Source organism: Protopterus annectens, chromosome 1.part0 (genome assembly GCF_019279795.1).
Source record: "Protopterus annectens isolate FY-2018-M chromosome 1.part0, PAN1.0, whole genome shotgun sequence".
NCBI lineage: Eukaryota > Metazoa > Chordata > Ceratodontiformes > Protopteridae > Protopterus > Protopterus annectens.
The window spans coordinates 1,020,082,598-1,020,098,399 of record NC_056725.1 but is presented as its reverse complement, the minus strand read 5'-3'; the positions used below and the strand labels follow the sequence as shown (position 1 = coordinate 1,020,098,399).

The 15,802-nt window shown below is 43.2% G+C and overlaps 1 protein-coding gene across 1 annotated transcript in view; it reads right to left on the bottom strand.

Annotated features, from left to right (window-relative positions):
* The window catches only part of DDX1 (DEAD-box helicase 1), a 1,380,291-nt gene that overhangs the window by 1,013,426 nt on the left and 351,063 nt on the right, over positions 1 to 15,802 (bottom strand). The window lies entirely within an intron of this gene.

Genomic DNA, 15,802 nt, shown 5'->3' with positions numbered 1-15,802 from the left:
TTGAGGAAATACAACTCCAGATGAGATGAGCCTTTATCTGTGAACCTTCAGGTGTTTTACATCCCACTGCTTTACTCAGGAAGAATGTGTCCCACTCTCTCCTACTCTGTCCAGCAACTAATCCAACACAAATCAGCAATATCTTGACTACTACCACTACTTTCAAATGCAGCACTACCATTTACTCTTGAAGTAGGTCTACAGAGCCCATTACCCTCTGACTCGACTCTTGAGTCTCTGTATTATGAAGCCTGTTAACAGTAATAAGAGTCCAAAAGGCACAGCCTAAGCAATTGTCCCATGCAATTATACTTGCAAAATAGATACGCTGACTATACCATCGTCAAATTAAAGGCAATCCTCATTACATACCTCCATTTTCCTTTGACAGCTAAGATGGCATCAAAGCCAACTTTAGCAGCACAACTTCAAGTTAAACCAAGGTGGTTTGTGTTAATTACCTTTTTTGCCACTATGTACAAAAACATGACTGTTACCAATCCTTTACTTATGACTTAACGTGACAAGTTGCCTTTGCTGGGAGCTAATCTATAAATCTCTCAATTCAATGCTATGCAAAAAATAAATAAATAAATAACATACAAGGCAGAAACACCTGAAGAGAGGAGCTTCACTTAAAAATACTCTTTATAAAACTACACACCGCAAGCAATGAAAACTACTCGGAAAAGGAAAATTATGCCCAGCAAAATCTTTCTCTCCCACTGCCAGTTTATAATCTATTCACCAACTACCACACACTTTCTGAAATTGCTGATCGCTAACCACTATTGCGGCAGCTCAGCTTCAGTAAAAGCCAACATGTAGCACTGATGAAAGATGGACACAAAACTATCCATGCTTAGTGGCTCAATGAATGCCTATACACGACCCTAAAAGGCTACCCTCAATTCAGGTGTGTGTGTGTGTGTGTGTGTGTGTGTGTGTGTGTGTGTGTGTGTGTGTGTGTGTGTGTGTGTGTGTGCGCGCACGCGCTCAGGTTTAAAACACCACTGCACCCAAGACTTCTTCCATCTGGTTGCACCTATCCATGTGCTGGTCACAAAAGATAAACTGAACAAGTCACATTCTAAATGATCATCCAATGATGCCTTCTCCAAACCAAAAACCATATAGCTGATTTAACAAAACTGAATTCTGTTTAAATTTTACAAAAGGGCCACACATTTTCTGGGGACCGGGGCCTCTACATAATCTACATTACATAATACAAGTGTTGCATTAAATGGAAGCAGTGCTGCATGGTGCAGTGCTAATTACGTATGGTTGTGGTCCTAAATGCACAGCAGTAGCACAGAGATTCCACTGGTCAAAACAAAAGTGTTTGTCTCACCTCCCCGCTAGCAGTACTCTGTACCATAGTGCTGTCTAAACTAAAGACAATTATCAACATGCTGTGTATGAAGAAAGAAAGCAAACTTTCACCATCAACCAATATTTGCAAGCCCTGGTGGGCTGCAAGGAGTGTAGCAATCCTAGCTACTGGGGGTCTTCATGCCTTGATGAGGGAAACAGCCTCAGCCTCTCATTGCTCAAACAAGGAGTAACAGCTCAACAGGCCAAGCTCAACAATGCAGCTAATTCATGGAACTACAATATTAAAGGGAACTTAAATGACTTGATATGATAAACCAACTTGGCCATTGTCTATTTAAACCATGAGTAACAGTAACTCAACTAATGAGGTCAGTAAATGCACCAAATGTAATGGCTGGAGATACCCTTTCCTGGTAAACACACAAATTCTGGGTCAGTGCAAAACACAACTTTCTCAGCTTTGAGTAAGCAGTTGTCTTCATCAAGTAATGTACATGCAGCAAAGTATAAAGTTTGAATTCTTGACATCTTGTGAATTTTAGGGCCTGTACTGATCAAACTTTAACTTCCTGGGAGTGGAAAGGATTTTACTCTACATGCCTATGGTAAATGCAACTCCACTAATCTCATTCACACTACATGTGGCAAATGTAATGCATATTATATAGGGAAGACCAACAGAAAACTAAGAGAGGCTAAGGCAACATCTCTCAGATATTAGTAGGAACATCTTAAATAATGCTTTATGCAAACAAAAATACTGATAGCACTCATGCTATTTTGAAAATACTACCACTACCTTTAAGAGGGGGTAATATGAAAGACCTTCCTGAATATTAATAATTCAAATGGATTTTTAGATTCAGAGGTCACATTACCCCTGGTCTTAATGACAATAGTAACTTTAAAGCCTTACTTAAGGCGTTCGCACAATCAAGTTAAGCAGCATCATGTGACTTATTTACTTTCAATATAAATGGATGAAGCATTCATTGTTTGTATCTGCCTGATGAAGCCTTATGCTGAAAGTGTATTTTGACACCTGCTGTTTTTTCTCTGTGTTTTTATCAGTTTTTAAAGTCTTATTAAAAGTTTACCTGTGGTTCTGGCTCTCTCACTTTTCTCTTTTTTTCTTGGAGCACACCTGACTTATCACTGCAATGATACCTGTGTTTTGATTGACTATGGCAGCAAACAAGATGTCGGGAGTTGGGGATGGACTAGGGCATTACTGGTAAAGGGAGAAGCATAAGGCTTGTATCTGAAGTCTTATAGAAAATGGCAGAGTCTGATCCTAGACCAGTAGGTGAGGAAGAATGAAAAGGACAAAGGATACATTTTTCCTATCTCGTGTGCACAGTACCTGATCTGATTACCTGGAACTTTCAATGTTAAAATCATGTTCAGAGTAGTACTATCAATGTAGATGTGATTCACTCCGACATCAAACATAGTATACTACTTAGCAATGCAGAACTTCATTCATGACCATAAGGATCTACATCAGAAGTAACCAAAAAAGAAGTTTGTCTCTAGGGACAACAGTTCGAGAGCTTTCCCCATACTTCACTGTCCATCAGCTAGCCCTACATATGCCAAACATGGGACTTTGACAACACTGCAGAACTGTGATTTGTGAAGTAAACCAAAATAAAGATTACAATACTCGTCCCTGACAAAATAGGCTGTTTGTTTCTGCCTTTCTTAAAATTACATCATTGTAAGCAACTGGGACCTTAAAATGTCTCCAAAACAGTATTGGCTTTTGTGTTCTACCAACTTAAACATATGCCAGCGGTGAAGTTATTAAAACATTTTTCATGACAAAGTTAAATATATTTCAACAAAAGTGCAACTAAACTGCATTGTTTAATTATTCAACATTTTGCCACACTCGGATTAGGTGTACTGCTTACCAGTTCTGCTCAGTCACCTGTCTCTCACAAACATGGCAAAGGCACATTTTAAGAGGTTTCCAGTTTTCTGTAGAAGTACCTTAATTTTCTACAATGGCACAGAAAGTACAGTTGTGTACACTTAACATAAATGTAGATGTTAGAGTGTATTCACTGCTGCAGTCATCACATTTGGGTCATCTGCCTGCAGGTAGCCCTCAGCCAGCCTGAATACCAGAGTCTTGGATTCCTGCGTTGGATGCGGTCTCTTCTTCCATGACATCAGGTCGTCAGGGATATAAAACATGCAGCCAACGCCATTACATCAGTTTTTATTGCCCCATATGTCAGGTGCCCCCACAAAGGGAAGCAATTATATATTATGGTACACCTCCATCAAAAAGCAAATACACCAGAAAGGTTAAATGCACCAAACAAGAAGGAAAGGTAGAGCCAAGAGAAGTAGGGGGCTGGAGGGAGGGTAACCAGGACTGCAACAGTGAATACACTCGAACATCTACATTTATGGTAAGTGTACACAACTGTACTATGTTCTTCGTGTTTCACTGTTGCAGTCATCACATTTGGGTTGATTCCCAAAGCTAAGGAAGGGAGGAGGAAGTTAGAGAGCATTAGGTCCAGCTATTAAGCCCTGCAGAACTGCAGTGGCAAAACCAGCTCTGGATTTAGAAAAAATAGGCATGTGGTAATGCTTGCTGAAAGTATGTATGGAGCTCCAGGTAGCAGCTTCTAGGATGTCCCTGGTAGGGACTCCTCTGAGAAAGACTGTAGAGGTAGATGCAGCCCTGGTGGAATGTGATCTTATCTCCTGTGGGGTAGGTTTTCCATGGTGTTTGTAGCAGAAATGAATGCAATGGGCTACCCATTTAGAAATGGTTTGCTTTGGAATGGCCTTCCCCTTTGCCCCTGCAGCAAAGCCAACTAACAACTGTTCAGTTTTTTTTGAATGGCTTAGTCCTGTCCAAATAAAATCTAAGTTGTCTGTCCACATCCAAAGAGTGCAGTATTCGTTCTCCTTTGTTTGTGGATAAGGGAAAAAAAGTAGGCAAATGAATGGACGAATTTAGGGCCACACTAGACACCACCTTGGGCATAAAGGAAGGATTGGACCTGAGGGAAACCCTGTCTGCATGGAAGATAATGAAGGGTTCCCACTGCCATGAGGGCCTGTAATTCAGACACTCTTCTTGCTGAAATGATGGCTAGAAGGAAGACCGTTTTCCAAGAAAGGAATTTTAACTCTGCAGCTGGCTTAAATGGGGGGAAGAGTTAGCATTTCCAATACAAAGTTAAGGTCCCAGGCTGGAGTAGGAGCTCTCCTGGAGGGTCTTAAATTTTTGGCCCCTCTAAGGAATTGCTATAGCAGGGGGTGAGAGAAGATGGGTGGCTCAGTATTATAATGTGCTGAAATGGCAGAGGTATGAATTTTAATTGACGAGAAGGATAGGCCCTCGTGAAGCACTTCTGTTAAGTACTGAAGAATATGAGGTAAGCTGGGCACTGTTGTGCCCATCCCCTGAGTCTGGCTCCAGGAACAGTATCTTTTCCACCTTTCAGCATAGGACTTTGTAGTACTAGGCCTCCTTGCCTCCAGAATGACATCTAACACCTGTTTACTGAGGGATGCTATTGGAGAGCTCAAGGAATTAGCCAGGCTGCAAGGTTCAGGTTTTGAAGCTGAGGGTGCAGAATCTAGCACGCCTGCTGGGACAGCAGGAAAGGGGTCTAAGGCAGGTGCCATGGTTTCAGCAGTGACATACTGCACAAGAGGGGGTACCAGTGCTGGCGTGTCCAGTCTGGTGCAATCAGTACTGTCCTTCGCTTGCCCTGTGATCTTTTGCAGAACCTTCGAGAGGAGAGGCAGACCGAGAGGCTTTTCCAGGTAAAGGGCAGGGCATCCACTTTCCAAGCTCGACTGTGGGAAGTCCTTGTGCAGAATTTTTGTCTAATTGGTAGTTCTGAGGGAAGGCAAACAATTGGTAGTTCTGAGGGGAGGCAAACAGGTCTATCTCTGGAGTCCCCCATTTGTTCCTCAAGAGGTTGAATATTTTTGGTTCCAGTTTCCATTCGTGTGGGTCCATGAGATTTCTGCTTAGGTAGTCTGCCAGTGAATTTAGCTTGCCTTGCAGGATCTGAGCTTGTAGGTGCACTTGCTAGCTCAAGGCTGTGTTCCACAGAGCCATTGCTAATCTGCAGAGAGGGTAAGAGTAGGACCCCCCCCCCCCGCTTGTTTATGTACCGCATAACTGTGGTGTTGTCTGTCTTTACCAATAATTGATCTGGAAGAATGTGGTCTTTGAAGGATGTCAGGGAATACTGTACAGCGAACATATCCTTTTTGGTTGATATGCAGGTGTATCTGTCTCAGGTTCCATTTGCCCTGAATGCACTGCCCTGCCAAGTGAGCCCCCCATGCATAGTCTGGTGAGTCTGTTCGGGTTTGGGCAGCAGGGGGTAGAGGGAAAGGGAGCCCCTTGTTGTGGTAGCAGGCCTCTGCCCACCAACGGAACTCTGTCTTTATACAAGGTATGATAGGAATCATTGCTTCTAGATCCTGAGAATGTTGACACCATAGGTTTTTGTAGATACCATTGTAGTTTCCTCATATGCAGTCTTGCATATGGAATCAGTAGAATGCAAGAGGCCATGAACCCCAAGGCTTGCAAATTTTCCTTGCAGATAGCTGGGTCTTTGTCACCAGTAGTTTGAAGTAGGTTGTCAAATAAACTTGTTTCTATGGAGTGAGGAAAGCCATCTGGGAAGTTGTGTTCAAGCTTGTTCCCAGGAATACAATCTGTTGGCAGGGTACTAGGTGAGATTTCTTTTTGTTTATGGCATACCCCAGTGAGGTCAGAAGTTTCTTTATGAACGCCAGATGTTCTAATAGCAAGTCTTGGCTTTCTGCCTGAATCAAACAATCGTCCAAGTTTGGGTATATATGAATATTTCTCTGCCTGCAAAATGCAATGTCTGCAGCTAGACACTTTGTGAATACCCTGGACGCAGTAGATAAGCCAATGGGAAGTGCAGATAAAGTACAGTTGTGTACACTTTTAACATCTACATTTATGGTGAGTGTATTCACTGTTGCATTCATCACATTTGGGCTATCTGCTTGCAGTAGCCTTCAGTTGGCCTGATTAACAAAGTTTTGGATCTTGCGTGGGTTGCCGTCTCTTCTTCCGTGATGTCAGGTTGTCAGGGGTATAAAACATGCAGCCAACGCCATTACATCAGTTTTTCCTATCCAGATGTCAGGTGTCCCCCAATGGGAAGCAATTAAATTTATAAATATACAAGGTTATACCTCCAATAAAAAAGCAAAAACAACAAAAAGCTTTTAAGCATAGTAAGGGAGAGAAGAGGTATAGCCAAAAGAAGTCAGGGGGCTGGAAGGAGGGTAACCAGTACTGCAACAGTGAATACACTCGAACACCTACACTTATGGTAAGTGTACACAACTGTACTATGTTCTTCGTGTTTCACTGTTGTAGTCATCACATTTGGATAAATTCCCAAAGCTAAGGATGGGAGGAGGAATTTAGATAGCATTAGGACCAGCTATAAGGCCCTGCAAGACCGCAGTGGCAAAACCAGCTCTGGATTTAGAGAAAATTAGCAAATGGTAATGCTTGGTGAAAGTACGTACAGAATTCCAGGTAGCAACTTCTAGGATGTCCATGGTAAGTATGCCTCTGAGAAAGGCTGTAGAGGTAGATGCAGCCCTAATTGAATGGGCTCTGATCCCCTGTGGGATAGGTTTTCCATGGTGCTTACAGCAAAATGAATGCAACTGCCTATCCATTTAGAAATGGTTTGCTTTGAAATGGCCTGTCCCTCTGTCCCTGCAGCAAATGCCACCAGCAGTTCAGATTTCCTTTGAGGCTTAGTCCTGTCCAAGTACAATCTAAGTTGTCTGTGCACATCTAAGGGAGTGCAGTATCCATTCCCCTTTGTTCTGTGGATTAGGAAAGAAGGTTGGCTAATGAATGGACTGATTAAGGGTCACACTGGATACCACCTTGGGCATAAAGGAGGGAATGGTCCCAAGGGACACCCTGTCTGCATGAAAGATGATAAAAGGCTCCACTGCCATAAGGGCCTGTAATTCAGATACCCTTCTTGCTGAAATGATTGCTAAAAGGAAAGCGGTTTTCCAAAAAAGGAATTTTAAATCTGCAGTAGCAGCTGGCTCGAAAGGAGGAAGGGTGAGTTTCTCCAATACAAAGTTAAGGTCCCAGGCTGGAGTTGGAGCTCTCCTGGGTGGTCTTAAATTTTTGGCCCCTTGAAGGAACTACTTGACCAGTGGATGAGAGAAGAGGGGAGGAGTTCTGTGTTACAATGAGCTGAAATGGCTGAGGCATTAATTTTTATAGAGGAAAGAGACAGGCCCTTGTGAAGCATCTCAGTTGTATTGTAAAATCTGAAGTAAATTGGGCACTGCTGTGCTCATCCCTTGAGATTGGTTCCAGGCACAGAATCTTTTCCATTTTTCAGCATAAGATTTTCTAGTACTAGGCCTCCTTGCCTCTAAAATGATATCAGTCACTGGTTTACTGAGGGATGGTAAAGGAGAGATTAGGTAATTAGCCAGGCTGCTAGGTTCAGTGTTTGAAGCTGAGGGTGCAGAATCTGGCCCTCCTGCTGAGACAGCAGGGTAGGAGTCTGAGGCAGGTGCCATGGGGCCAACAGTGACACACTGCACAAGAAGGGGTACACCAGTGTTGGCGTGGCCAGTCTGGTGCAATCAAAATTGTCCTTGGTTTGTCTTGCTTGATCTTTAGTAGTACCTTGGAAAGCAGAGGGAGAGGAGAAAAGGCATAAACTGAAAAAAAAAACAGCTGAATGACAGAGCATCCACTTTCCAGGCTTGTCTGTGGGGAGTCCTTGTGCAAAATTTGTCCAATTGATAGTTCTGGTGTGAGGCAAACAGGTCTATATCAGGGATCCCCCATTTACTTGTCAACATGTTGAAAATCCTTGGTTCCAGTTTCCACTCGTGTGGGTCCATGAGGTTTCTCCTTAATTCGTCTGCCAGTGTATTTAGTTTCCCTGGCAGGAATTGAGCTTATAGATGCACTTCGTAGCTCAAGGCTGTGTTCCACAATGCCATGGCTAGTCTGCAGAGTGGGCAAGAAAGCGTACCCCCTGCTTGTTTATGTACCACATAACAGTGGTGTTGCCCGTCTTTACCATCAATTGTCCTGGAAGAATGTGGTCCTTTAAGGTTGTCAGAGCATTCTGTACAGCTAACATTTCTTTTTGATTGATATGCAGGTGGATTTGACTTGCGTTCTATTTGCTCTGAATGCACTTCCCTGCCAGGTGAGCACCCCATGCATAATCTGATGCATCTGTTGTTAGGGTCTGAGCTAGCAGGGGGTAGTGTGAATGGTAGTCCCTTGTTTTGGTGGCAGTCCTCTGCCCACCAAAGGAACTCTAGGCGTAGGCAAGGTATGATAGGAATCACTGCTTACATCCTGAGAATGTTGACACCATAGGCTTTTGAGATACCATTGTAGATTCCTCATAAGCAGTCTTGCATATGGAATTAGAAGAATGCAGGAGGCCATGAACCCCAAGGCCTGTAGTATTTGCCTTTTTGTAACCACTTGTTTGAAGTAGGTTGTCAAATGAATTTGTTTCTTTGGCGTGAGAAAAGCCATCTGGTAAGTTGTATTCAAGCTTGCTCCCAGGAATATAATTTGTTGACAGGGTACCAGGTGTGATTTATTTTCGTTTATGGTGTACCCCAGACAAGTTAGCACCCTTTGTACAAAGGCCAGATGATTCAAAAGTATGTACTGGCTTTCTGCATGTATTAGACAATCGTCCAGGTATGGGTATATTTGAATATTTCTGATTGCAAAATGCAATGACTGGAGATAGGCATTCTGTGAATACCCTGAGCGCAGTAGATAAACTAAAGGGCAGTGCAAGGAACTGATAGTGCGTGTAGCCTGCTTTGAAGTGTAGATATCTTCTGCAAGATTCCCTGATTGGGATGTGCAGGTATGCTTCCTTTAAATCTAGGTGTTGCCAACCAGGCATCTTTGCCTAGCATAGGAAGCAACTGGTGAAGAGTCAGCATCTTGAATTTCGGAGTCAACAAAACGGTGTTTACAGTAGACAGGTCCAGGATAGGACGCCATGAATTGTCTTTTCCTGGGTACCAGGAAAAGCCTCGAGTAGAAACCTTGTCCCTTTTCCTCTTCTGGTACCAACTGAATAGCCCCTATGCTTAAAAGAGAGAGTACTTGCTTTTGGGCCTCTTGCCCACTGATTTGGAGGTAGATCCAGCCAACCGCTTGGAGTTGGTAACGTGTGGAAGTGAAATCTGTATCCTTGGGACACTATATTTAAACTCATTTGTCCTGGGTAATGAGTCCCCAGTTCTTTGCATGACGTGCAGTCTTTCCCCCCAAAGGGGCAGTCAATTGAGAAGTCCTTGGAAGTTTTAAAAAGAAGTCACTGAGACAGTTTACCATAGGGAGGAGTTTTATTATTCCCAGATTTGGAAGTGGAAGGCCCCCACTGCTTAGTCCTGTGCATCCCCTAGGACTGAAGCCTGAGTGCTCTGCTGAATCTGGGTTTGGATGGAGAAGGTCTGGAAGAGGCAGGAAAGGACCAATTCTTAGAAGGCCAATGCCTACTAAATCTTGGTGGTTGCACTTGTAAAAAAATCTTTAACAGTTAGCACAAATTAAGCTTTTTTCCTCCATCTTTTTAAGAACAACTTCTGCCTTGTTGCCAAACAGGCGGTCCTGATTTAAGGGAGCATTCAGTAATTTCGCTTTAACATGATCTGGCAAGAATTGCTCCTTAAGCCAAGCATGCTTTCCAAGTACAGACCCAGATACAGCAGCCCTGCAAGATGCCTCTAGTGAATCAAAACCACATTGCAAAGTATGTTTACCAACTTGTTCAGCAGAATGCATTAAATCCTGTAAATCCGTATTTTCAGCACAATCAGGAATCAACATCATTTTCAGTTTAAACAATCCAATAATATGCTGCTGATACTTCATAACATATTAAACTGGCAATTCAAAGCCCTAATGGCCAAAGTTGCAGAAGTGTATACCTTCTTACCCAATCTATCCAGCACCCTGGAGTCCTCAGCATCAGAATCCTCATAGGTAGATAAGGGTAAATCCTGGTCATCAGAGGAAACAGAAATTTCAGAATCTTGGTCAAGTATCATAAGCAAACTTAGTCCTAGGTCTCTTAGAGGGGAAAGGTTGGCTTCCCCTGATTAAAGTAATAAGGTCTTCAGCCATTCTTATTTGTTTTTTAGGCACAGAGGCCTGACCATGCAGTCTGGGCATCAGTTTTCTAGGCACGGTTCGAGTTTTAAGCCTTGAAGAAGATGGCGTTGGTTTAATATGCAAGTCAGTAGGCCTGAATACACCCTCAGAAGCCAGTGCCTGCACAGCGGCTCTGGACCCATCCAATGTAGAGACATCTGCAGATTCCACAGTTGGAAGCATCTCGTGGCATACCGGACTCCGAATGGGTCTCAGTAGAGGCCTGCGAATCTGAAGTAACGGGTATCAGGGGCTGCGAAAGTGCCTCACTGAGTACCGGCGACTAGCTTAGGAGAAGCAGCGGTGGCAGTGGTTTTGGACCTAGGCGGCCTGTCTCTGTCTATCTTTGCGTTTTTTCGGAATGTCAGTACTCGGATGGCTTACCGAAGACATATCTGAAAAACTGAACCGAGCACCAAAATATTCAGAAGCGAAAAAATACCAACGACGGATAGTTTGTGGTTTAAATAAGGCATAAAACCGACAGCGAAGTACGTCGTGGTCAGGGTCTCGGCAAGGAATACAGTACAAATGAAAATCTTTATGAGGTATTTGCTTTCCACAAGAAATGCAATTATTTACTTTTACTGACATCGGTTTAGAGCAAGAAAACGTTTCCCCAATGGGGTACTTAGCTTTTAGTTGAAGACTTCAGTTCTGGAACTCGAAAATGAAAATTTCAGGCGTCAGCCGACCGGCACTTGCGAACTGCTTCTGCTTCGGCCACTGCACGGCAAGAAAGACTGATGTAATGGCATTGGCTGCATATTTTACACCCCTGACGACCGGATGTCACGGAAGAAGAGACAGCAACCGACGCAGGACCCAACACTTTGTTAATCAGACCAACTGAGGGCTACTGCAAACAGATAACCCAAATGTGATGACTGCAACAGTGCAAAACGAAGAACATCTGATAGTGCATGGGGCCTGCTCTGAAGCATAAGTATTTCCTGCAGGATTCCCTTACTGGAATGTGCAGGTGAGCTTCTGTTAAGTCTAAGGTTGCCAACCAGGCATCTTTGCCTAGCATAGGAAGCAGCTGTTGAAGAGTTAAACATTTTGAATTTTGGGATTACCAGAAAGGTGTTTAGAATAGAGAGGTCAAGGATAGGACTCCAGGAGCTGTCTTTCCTGGGTACCAGGAAAAGTCTTGAATAAAACATTGTCCCCTTTGTTCTGCTGGGACAGGTTGAATAGCCCTGATACTTAGAAGAGAGAGACCCTGATGTTGGGCCTCCGCCCACTGACTTGGGGGTAGGTCCGGCCAACCGTTTGGGGTTGGTAGGGTGTGTAAGTGGAATCTGTATCCTTGGGAAACTATACTCAAAACCCTTTTGCCCTGGGTAATGAATTCCCAGTTTTTTGCATGCAGGGCGAGTTTTCCTCTTAAGGGGGAAAGCAGTTGAGCAGGGCTTGAAAGGGTTAAGGTTAAGTCATTGTGCCATTTTTCTGTAGGGGGTGGCTTACTACTCCCGGCTTTGGAAGTGGGAGCCTCCCACTGCTTAGGCCTGTGCGCAGCCTGAGACTGTAACCTAGGTGGTCTACTGTTCCTGGGTTTGGACTGAGAAGGCCTGGAAGAGACTGGAAAGGACCAATTCTTTGAAGGCCAATGCCTACTAAATCTGGGAGGCTGTACTTGTAGGAAATCTTTAACAGTTTGCATAGATTTAGCTTTTTCCTCCATCTTTTTGAGGACGACTTCTGCTTTATTGGCTAACAGGCGGTCTTGGTTTAAGGGAGCATCCAGTAATTTAGCTTTAACATGATCTGGCAAGTTTTGTTCCTTAAGCCAAGCATGCCTTCTAAGTACAGACCCAGTGACAGCAGCCCTGCAAGATGCTTCTAAAGAGTCAAAACCACATTGCAAAGTATGTTTACTAACTTGTTCATCAGAATGCATTAAATCCTGTAATTGTGTGTGTTCAGCACAGTCAGGAATCAACATCATTTCCTGTTTAAGTAGTCCCATAATATGCTGCTGGTACTTGAACATATGAAACTGGCAATTTAAAGCCCTAATGGCCAAAGTAGCAGAAGTGTATACCTTCTTACCCCATCTGTCCAAGGCTCTAGAATCTCTATCAGAAGGGGTAGGATTTTTGGCAGCAGTAGCCTTAATGCCTTTTGGTCCTTGGGAAATGGTCGCTGGATCTGCAGTAGGATTCTTGAACAGGAACTTGAGAGTCTCAGGTACTCTAATACCGGTGGTCAGGTTTTCTGGGAGCTGGAGGTAAAGTGTCTGGGGAAAGGCTAGATTCCAAGAAAGCATAATCTACAATGTCCAGAACAGGAGGGATAGCTAAATGTCTGTGTTGAGGAAGGAGTAAGAATTCCCTAAGCCTCTCTTTGGAGTCAGAGTAATCCTGGCTTTCCCAGTGGAAATGCTCCCCAAGAGTGTGCAAGGTTTCACCAAAAGAAAAATCTTCTAGAGGGGAAGCAGAGGGAATGGAATCCTCTGCATCAAAATCCTCATAGGCAGATAAGGGCAAATCCTGGTCATCAGTAGGAACAGAAATATCAGATTCCTGATCAGAAGAATCAGAAGGAAAATCAGTTATAGGTCTCTTAGAGGGGGAAGGCTGGCTTCCCCTAATTACAGTAATAAGGTCTTCGGCCATTCTAAGCATTTGTTTTTTAGGCATATGGGCCTGAGCATGCAGTTTGGACGTTGGTTTTCTAGGAGTGGATCGAGTTTTAGGCCTTGATGAAGAAGATGGCATCGGTTTAAAATGCAAGTCTGTAGGCCTGAATACACCCTCAGAAGCCGGTGCCTGCACAGAGGCTCTGGATCCATCTCTGCAGGTTCCATAGTCGAAGAAGCATCTCTCGGCATACCGGACTCCGAAAGGGTCTCAGTAAAGGCCTGAAAATCTGAGGTAGCGGGTATCAGGAGCTGCAAAAGTGCCTCGCTGAGTACCGGCGGACTGGCAACTAGCTTAACAGAAGAGTAGTCGGCAGTTTTGGACCTATGCAGTCTCGGTCTTTATCTTTACGTTTTTTTCAGAAGATCGGTAGTCGGAAGGCTTAACGAAGCCATTTCTGGGCAGTTATACTGAGTACCAAAATAATTTGCTGCAAATATAGCCCGACGACGAAAGTTCAGGGGTTGAACAAGGCACAAAACCGACATCGTGGTCTGGGCCTAAGCAAGGAATGCAGTACAAATAAAAATCTTTGAGGTATTTGCCTTCCACAGGCAAGACAATTGTTAACTTTTACTGACATCGGTTAGAGCAAGAAAAAGGCCCCCCAATGGGGTACTTAGCTTTTTTGAAGACTTCGGTTCTGAAACTCAAAAATGAAAATTTCAGGAGTCAGCTGACCGGCACTTGTGAACTGCTTCTGCTTCGGGCACCGCACAGCAAGAAAGACTAATGTAATAGCGTCAGCTGCATGTTTTATACCCCTGACGACCTGACATCATGGAAGAAGAGACAGCATCCGACACAGGAATCCAAGACTCTGGTATTCAGGCCGGCTGAGGGCTACCTGCAGGCAGATAACCCAAATGTGATGACTGCAACAGTGAAACACGAAGAACATCAGCATTTCACTGGCAAGCAATCATTTTTTTAACCAATCTGATTAAGTAGTACTGCAGTGTAACTGGGCTCAGTTCTTCATATATATTCACCCAACTAACTCTGACAAAAAAGGATTTCACTGTAGTTTGAAACCATTTTACATCTGAAAGGCATATGCGGGATGTGAAACTGGGCAGTGGCAAACTACAAAAACAATGAGGGCACCTCTATAACATTCAAAAGGAGGAAAATTAATTTTTGTAAGTTACTTACCATAACTGCAGATGTTCTAATAGATCACCGTCACAGTAGCCTATAATATATGTGTCCAACCCCTGTGACTAACCAGCTTTCAAAGCTAAAGAGCAAGTTCCACATGCTCCATAGAGATACAGTTGGATGGCAAAAAAACTTCAAAGTATTTTATTTATTTTTTACCCAGTTGGGAGAAAGACGCCATGAGAGGACAATGCCAAGAAAAAAAAAAGTAAACTATGTATAAAATGGAGAAACAAAAAAACAAACAAGCAAAGAAGGGAGCTGGGGAGAAATTAAGCTAATGAAAAAGTGATGTATCAGAACAAGTATGGTTTTGATAAGGTTACTTACAATCGCACTATACTCACTGCATAGATCACTGCTGCAGTAGCCTAAGCAAAACTGGTAGACTCAAAGCATAATGAACTGAAAGGGAGGATACCAATACACTGACTCCAGCAGCCCCTGGAAAAAAGTTCTCAGCAAAGCCTGTCCTGGACCAGTAACAGCAATATGGCTTGTAGAGCTTTCTAAAAGTGTGTACAGAGGAACACACTTCTGCCTCTAGAATACTTTGAATCTTCCCATTTCAGAAAACCATGAAAGAAAGCCCTTGTGGAATTAGCCATACTCCTGTCCAGAAATGGCTTATTAGAGTGTTACAAAAAAGGCAACAGCATGAGAAAAAAAAAACACCTAGAAATGGTCAGATTTGACCGTGTTTGCCCTTTTCACTTATCCTTGTAGGATAAAAGCTGCTAAGATTTTCTGAAGGCTCATGTTTTGTCTAGTAGAATTTCAGCTAACAGAATCTTCTCTTTTCAGGTTTGGGAAGACAGGGAGATGAATAGTCTGGCTTAAAGTAAAGCAAACTAAGACTACTTTAAGCATAAAAAGGATTAGCTCTCAAGGAAACCCTGCTAAAAAATTATATATGGTTGACTCACCATAAGTGCTTATAATTCAGATACTCTCCTAGCATATGTCGGAGCATATAGTTGTCCATGTGAAGAACTTCACAATTCAACCTGATGAGCTGGTTCAAATCAAGACAGACTAAGATTTTCAAGTACAAAGTGAAGATCCCAAAGAGGAGGACTCCTAGGTGGGCAGAGAGGCAACACCCCATATGAAAGCTAGATAACTTGAGAATGGTTAGAAATGAGGGGATCAAAGGGCAGACTAGCAAAAATGGCTGACAAATGTACCTTGACAAAGGAGTAAGAAAAGCCAGAAGATAACTCAGTTAAGCAAATCAAGAACCAGAGGCAGCCAGGCTTGAAGGGGGTCCTGGCTCTTGGAGTTCAACCAACTAGAAAATATTTTCCACTTGCACATACACGATTTCCTAGTAGCAGTTTTTTTACCTCCTTTAGTAGCCGATGTACAAAAAAAGTGCCTAAAGGGTATTAAAAATTCTGTAATCCAGGCAAATAGCTGAAAAGTTTGCAGGTTA